Genomic DNA, 9,689 nt, shown 5'->3' with positions numbered 1-9,689 from the left:
TTGCTACAATGGCAATATATATTTTAGGAATGACAATGGTCAGGTACGCTCTCTAAATTTGTAGCACTCAATTTTAGGTTGGAATGAGCAATGAATAGCAACTTCCCTCCTGATATTTTCTCATACAGTCAAGCTCCTTTACAACGAAACTCAGGGACAGCAAAAAAAAATTCGCAGTAAAGGTATTTTCGTTAAAAAGAATGTCCATTATTGGACCTATAGGCTCCAGCGGGACCACAAAAAAAATTTGCAGTAGTTGTATTTTCGTTAAAAAGGTGTTCGCTATAAAGGAGTTTGACTGTATATGCTAAATTTTAAATTTAGTGCGATCGAATATGTGATAATATAATAATATATAAGAATATAATATGTGATAAATGAATGTGATCAACAGTAGATGTAAACAACATGAGTAGCCAGACAAGTGCATTCTCAATAAATAATTTTCTTCTTATAGCGTATATGTGCATGCCTATTAACTGAAACAATTATCAGAGTTCCCTGACAAGTTTTAATTTCTGAGAGTGTACTGTAGAGGCTGCTTAGATCTACAACAGTTCATACAACGTATTATATATACGTCGAAAAGGGGAAAAATGAAACAATGTCAAGGAGCCCGCGAAGAGGGAATCACACACGTAACATGAAAAACGGTTAGGAGCAACTAATATTTATTCGAACAAGAACTTTCGTGCAAGAGACTGCACTTCTTCAGGTTACACAACTAAGTGCGACACGAGTATATATACCAAGTAAACAGATACAATAAAACAGGTTTCCAGAACTAAGTAAACACAAAACAACCAGACAGTAATACAATGCATCACGTGAGCAACCGTCACATAAGAATCAGGAAAGAGAAGGTGTACGGGTAAATGAGACATTCGGAGAATTGGGGTTCAAAAGAGTTCAAAAGTAGTTGTGTAACCTGAAGAAGTGCAGTCTCTTGCACGAAAGTTCTTGTTCGAATAAATATTAGTTGCTCCTAACCGTTTTTCATGTTACGAAGGTATTATATACTGTGAATGCCTTTAAAAATCCCATGTGACACATATGCCTTTACTTTCTGGAGGTGCTGTGGTAGTCAAAGTTTGTGGGCATTACGCAGGTTCTGCACCCATTTCTTGAGTATGTCGAGGCAGCTGTGAAGTAACCTGCATTGATGGTGATTATTTCAATTTTTATGGTGCATCGACAACAAAGGAAATAATACATCAGAAGATTGGTTTGGGTGCAACCAGTTAAAAATGAATATGTTGTTTAATAAATGCATTGGACAAATGTTAAAACATCAGTTTAAAACATGGTTTACAATCCCTGTATCTTCTAAAAATTAAAAAGATTAAAAACTATTCTAAAAAGAATATGGGGAACTCTTCTAAAAAGAATTATAATCTCTAATTATTATATTGCTGGGTGAAGGAGCCTAAAGTGTAAGGTGTGTTTCTGATGTGAACATGTAAGAAAATATGCAAAACTGAGAGAGGCTAAACACAGTGTGTGCACTGAGGTTGTTCCTTCCTGTAAAGTAGAAACCAGTGAATGAGGAATGTGATACTTACCTGTACACCCAGCCGTATCACTCTGCACAGATTATTCACTGGGTAGCCCTCATGACGAAACCTGTATTGAGAGACCACTTTTGCCTTAAAAACTGCTACAAATAGCACGACGCGCTACAAATTATTACTATCGTAACAAGCTGACGATACAGCTCAGACACAAAGGCGTTATTCAAATCGCGCCACACCACCGTTACGTAGGATTCTTTGTCACAAATCAAACCAAGGCACGAAACTATACCAATACATGAAAAAAGGTGACAATCGTGGTCTCATTATGACGTAATACCGAACTTGTGCGTGAGGGTAATTCAAAGAAATGAATGTGGCACTTGCTTCCGCAGGGAACACCGTGTACCATGTTAGCAATGCATGCAAAAAAGCGCTCGAGTGCTCGCACATATATTGATGACAACACTACCTGTGTAGTGTAACATGTTCTCTCAAGCATATTATGCACTCAAACTGTATTTGTCGCCGAGTAAAATGCAAGTGTGCTCGATTGAACGTCGGAAGAGCGATCAAGCAACCTGCATCCAGTGCTCGTTTTGGGCAAAAAAACACTTCATAATGGTCAACTAAATATACAGAATGGACGTCTATTTATTCCTCGATAAAGAGTGACTCACCTGTATAAATTTAGGCCCTGTAACCTTGCCAGTACGGTTGGTACGACCGTAATTGCAAGAAGTTGACATGATCGCTGCGGCGACTGTTGTGGGTACAGTAAGATGGCGGCCGGTTTCTTCACGCTCGCGCTCCCTATCCGCGATCCAGCCTTTTACAATCGAGATCAGTGGTGGACAGCGACGCCTTGCGCCCTCTCGCAACCGTTGAGTGAAACTTGCCGCCAAGACAATAGAAAAGTGCTGTAGCAGCTGTTCTATCCAAGGTATCGTAATATTCCCGAGGATACACGTTCAGACATCTAGTCTAAGCTTATACAAACGAAAAATATCGATATACATTAAATACATTTGGTTCCCCAGACATCCCGCTTTTCGGACCGTGAATACATGGGAGGTATGGGGATTTTCACGCAGGAAACGATTTCATCTTAATATCTGTGATAATGTATGATGCATTGTAATATTCCCGTGGATATGCGTTGTAGGGTACCTCTAGATTCAACATTTAGAAAAAGTTTCAGAGTCACTCAATCGTCTGCGGTTCCCCTGCACGGCGAACTTGGCCCAAATGCCAAAATTCGGAAACAGTCAAAGTGGCTTCTCCGCGTTGCAGCGGTGTGTTGCAGGGAAGTTACCTTTATGCGTCAGTTGAACTTTTCTCTGCTTATTTAGATTTAGTAACTGCTTTTGACCTCATTTCTTGAGTTAGATATAATTTTGAGAGCATGGTTGGTACATTATGCGCCCGCGGGTGGAACACGAATTTTGAAGCGTTATTTCTTGTCATATTAATTATTAAGATGTCGCTGTTCGATGAATTCGTTTGTGTTAACGTATTTGAGAAAATTTCAGCAGTATACTTTTTGTTTATCACCAATTGCCGTTCGGTTTTAAGAACATCTGACAACACAACAGTGCATGTTCACGCAATTATATTGCACACAGTGATAATGACACAGCTTCTGATAATGATAATGACACTGACAATGACACAGCTTCTTAAAGTTGGCTTGACCGGCGTACTCGCTGCCCTCCATTGAAGCAATGCATCCCATGTGGTTTTGTTAGAATATCTGTTGATCCTGAGCTTGGGAAAGAAATGCCCACACATGGGTGTTTGTGAGAGGCCCTTCGATGGCGTACAAGTGGAATGGAAGCGCAAGAACGTCACAGTCTTGTTCCTGGAGGACTCATTTTCGCCGTGCTGGCTTCGTGGCAGAATGCATTGGTGTGCTATTTTTCTCGCACTTGGCCAAAAGAATGGGTTCTGCAGAAAATGCCCATGTCAGACATGAAAGGTGAAGTTGTCTCTTACACTTTGCAACTGTGTGCGCAACTGTGGGCCTCTCCAATGTTGTTCCCACGACAAAAGAAGTGTTGACAAGCTCAGTGTGACCTGCGAAACGTCTGTATCTTCATTCCTGAAGGTGACAGCAACGGGCTGTGTTGGCACACTGGTGACGATTTTGGTTATAGCTTTCGAGGGCCGTGGTTCGGTCCGCGGCCTGCTTAGTGTTTTTTTTTTTTTTTGTTATTATTATTATATTCATGTATTTTCTATTTTTTATTTTTTGTAGAGGGAGTTATGAGAGTAAGGGCAGGGCGAGAGCGTCAGAGTTTTGGCTTAATAATGCCGTACTGGCTCTATGTGATACTGCATGCTGTTCGTTTTGACTTACTTCACCGTTACAGGAATCTCCGTTTCGCACAGTGCCGCGCGTTTTTGTTATAATGTAGATGACTTTTCAATCCTCTAACATGAATTTCGGACTTGTGGCTTAAACGTCCTTTGTTCTCTGTGAAGGAGCAACTCATCAAAGTTTCATTCGAGATCGATGTGACGACGGAACCAATTATGCGAGTCAACTTTGACGCGCTCTAATGGTCAAGGGAATTAAGATGGACAAACTACCACGCGTGTCTCTAGCAGTGTTAATACATGTCAATCATTTAGCATAAATTTCGAACATATGGCTTAAGCTTGCTTTATTCCCCAACTCGTCAAAACGTTCGTTCTCAGCATTGCGCAAGGCCGTAATCTCCTTACGGGTTAACTCGTTCTAGGTACCAAAATAATGAATATGTTAAAAATACATGCGGGCTTATTGTCATATATATAGGGTACGTGACTTACAACAAAATTTTATTAAATCCGCGATTGACTTTTTTTTTTTTTTTCGACAAAGTCGTTGAATATATTGAGTATTCCCGACGGGATCTACTCAATGGTGGTGGTTATCAGTAAATAGCGCAGCCGTTAATTAACTTTCGTAATTAATCTTTGTAATTAATGATAATACCTTGACTGTGGGATTGCAAAGATGTAGAGTACAACTCTGGAGGGTCTACCCCACAAGAACCGACACGACAGCACCTTTTTATGCTAGCTCTATTAAAATGTGCGAAAATACAAAATAATTCAGCATTCTGCGGGTTTTGCGGCCAATTTCTCCTCTCCCTGTCTCGGTGTCACCCCCTTTCAACTGACATCAGCCCAAGCAGCACAATGTACTGAAAGCCGAGTGCAATAGGGGTGGACAGGTAGGTGGAGGGCCTTGAACAGACTCGTGAAGCTAAAGAACTTTGATAAGACATATACCATCCACCCCTATTGCACTCGATTTTCAGTACATTGTGCTGCTTGGGAGGTTGTTCCTGAAATCATGGAACAGCCCGCTTTGTCCCCAGAAGTAAGCGTGAGGGGAATTCGTGATGCCATTTCTCAGTCTATGTTATCATAAAACATGCCGTCTTTGATCTTCTTTCCGTCATTATCTCTTTTGGTCTGCTCAGCACCTTCCAAGGCAGTTCGCGATTTGATGTGACCACTGTCACGCAATAAAACTACCAATGTACCACGGATATAACAAAAATAAAATCACCGATTCTGCTGCTCGATAAGTGTGTACGTTCTGACAGAAAAGAAAAACGACGATATCGACAAGGACGCTAGGAAGCGGGGGTGCCCCATGTTTTTCTGATGTCAGTGTTGTCAAAGGTGAGAGAACGACAGGAAAAAGCGCCCGCCGAACTCGCCCATCTCTCGACGATAGGGCATATTATCATATTCTTTAAAGGCACAGAAAAGTACTACTGTTTCGATTCTGGTTGAATAGACTTCTCAGGCTTGTGCTCTACAAATCTAGAATTGCGCGTTAAACTTGTTTTCAGGAATTGTGAAGATTCATTATAAAGGTAGTTTTTGTTCTTTTTTACCCTTTCTTTTTTTTTACCCTTGTGGTTGTTTTTGGGTACCCCAACAAAAATAAAATAATTATTATCATTATTATTATTTACACGACGAAAGAAGTAACGGCTGCTGAGTGTGCGTTCCAAAGCGGTTGCGTCTTGGTCTCTCACGATGACAACATTCTGGGCTGGTGGTTCAGTGATGCAGACGTCGATTCTAGCTTTCATGTTCCCTGCCTTCGATCTGAGGGTCATGCCTTTCTTCTTTTTTATAAATAGAGTTTTAAGATTACGGCAAGGCAAGATCATCACAATTTTTATCCTGGATGGCCTATTATTAGGCACTATGACATAACATGACTAGTATGTGAAAGGTAGACCACTTTTCATTGCATCCGAACCTTCTACAGTCGACCCGCGTTTATCCGGACGGCCTCCTTTCGTGTGAAAATGTCCGGATTTCGGGGGAACCGGATAAGTGAAACACGAAAATCCAGAGTGATCCTAAAAGGACATTCACCATTGACACATCTTTATTGACCATTACACAGAAAACTATCCATTGTCATCTGTTTCATTCTAATACACGCATTCAGTTCTTGCAAACCTTTGCTAATGGCGTCAACTTGCGAAATATTGTTTCGTTGCTCGGAAAATACTAGCGCTGTTCTCAGCGCCGCCCGCGGATTTTCTACCGTCACAGCTGGTGCCCCCATCCCCACTTTCATCATCAGATTCTTCTTGAACACAATCGGAAGCGACGACACCGACGATGTCGCCATCTGTGATTGCAGCGCAGGGGTCCTCGTTGCGGACCTTCTCAGTCTGAAATGACCAGACTGCTCAGTGGATTACTTTTGTGTAACGTGCAAAGTCGGAAAGGGAGAAAATTCTTCATAGCAACACCCTCTTTGTGTCAGTAAAAAGGAGGCCACGACCAGGGTCCTCGACCTCACTTGACTAGGTGTGGGCCAAGTGTCCTTCCTATGGACAATGACTGGAAAACTGAAGCCGATTGTTGGGTAGTAGTCACTTCTGTTCCCTGGAATTCTACTCAGAGTCCGGAAGCTGAAGTACATGGGGAGAAATCTGTCCCCATGCTTTTTTGTCCAGATAGTGTAGGATCCGGATAAACGAAGTCCGGATCAACGCGGGTCGACTGTACATCGTTATAGGAAGTCCCCTCACGAAGAAATTGCGAGTTGACCTTTCATGTCATCTACACTTAACCCACCTTCGTTATCTTATATTCGGTTTCGCTCCATTTTTGTGCTATATTTTTGTTTTAGGAATAGCAAGCCGACCTTCGGTCAGGCTGACCTTTCCGCGGAGCACAGGACCGCGCGGGGGCGCGGACACTTGCTCAATAGACAATTGCTCACCGGACAGTTGCTCACCGGACAATTGCTCACCGGACAATTGCTCACCAAAAAACTGCTGAGGTCGGACAATTGCTCACCGCAGAACCGTTGAAGCCGGACAATTACTCACCGCCTCTTTCACCACACTTATATTGTGATTTTATTTCTCGTTTATAGCGCTTGACTTTTTTTATGTTAGCTGAACTTCTTTTTTAGATGTCTAAGTTGCTTCAAATAGATCTAGGAAATCCCCCAGTGAAGAGGCTGAGGCGAGAGGTCGTTCACTTGCAGGCACGCCTGAAGCGTCTTTGTCAGGACTTGCGTCCATGAGGCGTTCTTATAGGAGTTTTTTCCAAGGGGTGGACAGCAAAGTGCTTCCAGGGGGCAAAGCGTGCATCCACCTCACCTCCTTCCCTGGGGCGGACGCTGCGGACTGTGCGGGTGTTCACAGGTTCATGTTATTAGAAAAAAATCATGACCTATGAATAAAGGGTGCAAAATTTTCACAAGTGACCTTGCTCCCCTCTCGGTACGCCCATGTCTGCGTCACCAGGATCTTCCAAGACACAAGCCGGGGGAGATTTAAGAACACATCTCTATTTAACCACTCAAATTCACGAATTTTCTATATCTGACCAAGTCGGTTTAGCAACGCAAGCCACATTTTAGCGCCCGATTGGCTTAGCAGGGCGGACACGACTGAACAGCACGTATTAGGTTAGTCCAAGATCAGTGTTTGCATTGCTATGACCAGGTTAGTCCAAGTTCGCTGCTGACAGTTTCCCGCGCGCGACTCTGCATTTTGTAGTCAGATAACATTTATTTACAGTAGTTTATTTTGCCATGGGGATTTCGATCACTTTATTTCGAGGTAACCCAAGTTCAGCTAATATAAAAAAGTCAAGTATATGAGCGCCATAAACAATAAATAAAATCACATCACATAAAAACGCGAAATAAAATTGCATATAAGTGCGGTGAAAGAGGCGGTGAGCAAGTATCCGGCTTCAGCGGTTCTGTGGTGAGCAATTGTCCGTCCTCAGCAGTTTTTTGGTGAGCAATTGCCCGGTGAGCAACTGTCCGGTGAGCAATTATCCGGTGAGCAATTGTCCTGGATCCGGCGCGTGGGGTCGAAATTCTTATTTCTCTTTTTAAATTGTATTTGTTCACGCGTAACAATGTGCTCCCGTGCGCACTCACAAGGCTTCCCATGCATTTTAATCAAACTGTCATGTCAAGTCATGCACGTCCCACGGAGAATGCGGATTAAGCATTACAGTGCTTCCGACGGGTGTGAAAACTTGTACTTGCATCCGGCGTTTTTCCTTACAGCTTCTCGCATATTATAAAGTGTCTTCATATGGGACTGCGATAACTGTCGTTGCTTGCTAGTTGAAGTCTCTTATTTCAGGTTATCAATAGCAAGCGCATAAAAACAGTTTTAGCAGACCGTTTGTAAGGTTATCATGCCAGGCAGCGAGTACCTAAAACTATAAAGTTATACGAGCGGGCTGATTTTTCATCCATTAATAATGAGCTTTTTTCATACTATGCAACTTTTCCTAGTCTGTTCGACACGAGTTCAGTAGAGGAGAATTGGCTGCTTTTCCGCAGTACACTCAACCATCTGGTTGAGACTTACGTTCCATCAGCGGTTATCCGGGCACCCGCAAGAGCACCATGGTACTCAAATTGCCTAAACTAACTGAACAATAAGAAAAAGCGCTTGTATCGATTGGCAAGGCGTACTGGCACTGAATCCGCTCATTTAAGGTATCAAGAATGCTCCCGACATTTTTTAAGCGCCCTACGCAAGGCCAAACGTGCCTTTTACACCACCCACCTCCCCAACTTGCTTTCTTCTAACCCTCGAAAATTTTGGAAGGTTATTAATCCATCACAACCCGAACAGCTACACGTTCTGGATTCAAACGGTTACAAAGTTACTGGCATAGAGTGTGCTGCCAAGTTCAATGAAGCTTTCGCTAGCGTCTTCACTAATGATACTGATTCTGTCATACCTGACTATACGGCCCCCATAGGCATCCTAACACCCATGAGTAAGCTCACAATATATCGAGCAGGAATCATAAATATCATTGATAACCTAAAACTATATGTTCGATCTATATGTTGAAACCAAAACCAAAACTTCATGCGCGAGAACGATGCTCTCTTAAACGTATGCCCTTTATTCTCTAAAACGTTGATAAAACCAGCTTTCCTTTCGCTGACACGTAATCCGTTCAAGTGCATCCTCTTCTCCTAAAACGTTCGTTATTCGTTTCTTGGCGCAGTCGCTTACCGCATCCACAAGCTGCGTTCTCCAGCTGTCCTCACATACAGGGTGTCCCAGAAAACGTGTCATTGAATTATAATAAAAAAAAACTACACCACCAAGAGTCATGCGGTCAACGGCATTTGCTCTTACTCTGGTTTTGCCACCTCCTGATGTGAATGTCACGTAACCTAAGTTTTATTATGTAAATTTTTGCGAGCTTAAGTCTGAAATTTGCCAAGTAAAGGTCACTTTTTTACCCCACCAATCAATGTGAAGAGCGTGTCTAATTTAGTCAAATTAATGATAATTGGCAGGGATATTCAGGAGCTATTTCATCGAAAAAAATAGCCGAACAGCATGCTCTACGCAGCTCCCACAGGATAGCGCAAAGTGAATTTTTCAGCGCAATCTTTGTCGGTCCGACGAAAGGAGGTTGGAAACCCAGCCTACCGCGGCATCGCAGAAAGAGATAACACAGGCATGGCTTATCACGTCCGACTTTCGTTGGGATAATGCTTGCCCTCTCCCAATTTTAGGAACTGCTTCTTTTTCTACTACTATCACTCTGTGGGCTGGCTTTGGAACCTCCTTTCGTCGGACTGTGAGTGATTGCGCTCAAAAAGTCATCGCGCGTTATGGTCTGGTGCCCGGAAAAGCATGATGTTCG

At 42.7% G+C, this 9,689-nt stretch overlaps 1 long non-coding RNA gene across 1 annotated transcript; it reads right to left on the bottom strand.

The window, feature by feature from the left end:
* Window positions 1-562: 562 nt before the first annotated feature.
* LOC135373347 (uncharacterized) lies at window positions 563-2,256 on the bottom strand. The gene is made up of 3 exons (XR_010416419.1): window positions 2,192-2,256; window positions 1,563-1,623; window positions 563-1,154 (listed from the first exon to the last, which is right to left on the bottom strand). It is a non-coding gene; the product is annotated as an uncharacterized LOC135373347 (long non-coding RNA).
* Between the last annotated feature and the right edge of the window lie 7,433 nt (window positions 2,257-9,689).

The sequence above is a fragment of the Ornithodoros turicata genome, unplaced genomic scaffold (genome assembly GCF_037126465.1).
Source record: "Ornithodoros turicata isolate Travis unplaced genomic scaffold, ASM3712646v1 Chromosome23, whole genome shotgun sequence".
Classification (NCBI taxonomy): Eukaryota; Metazoa; Arthropoda; class Arachnida; order Ixodida; family Argasidae; genus Ornithodoros; species Ornithodoros turicata.
The sequence above is the reverse complement of the archived record's forward strand: the minus strand, read 5'-3'. Positions and strand labels throughout refer to the sequence as shown.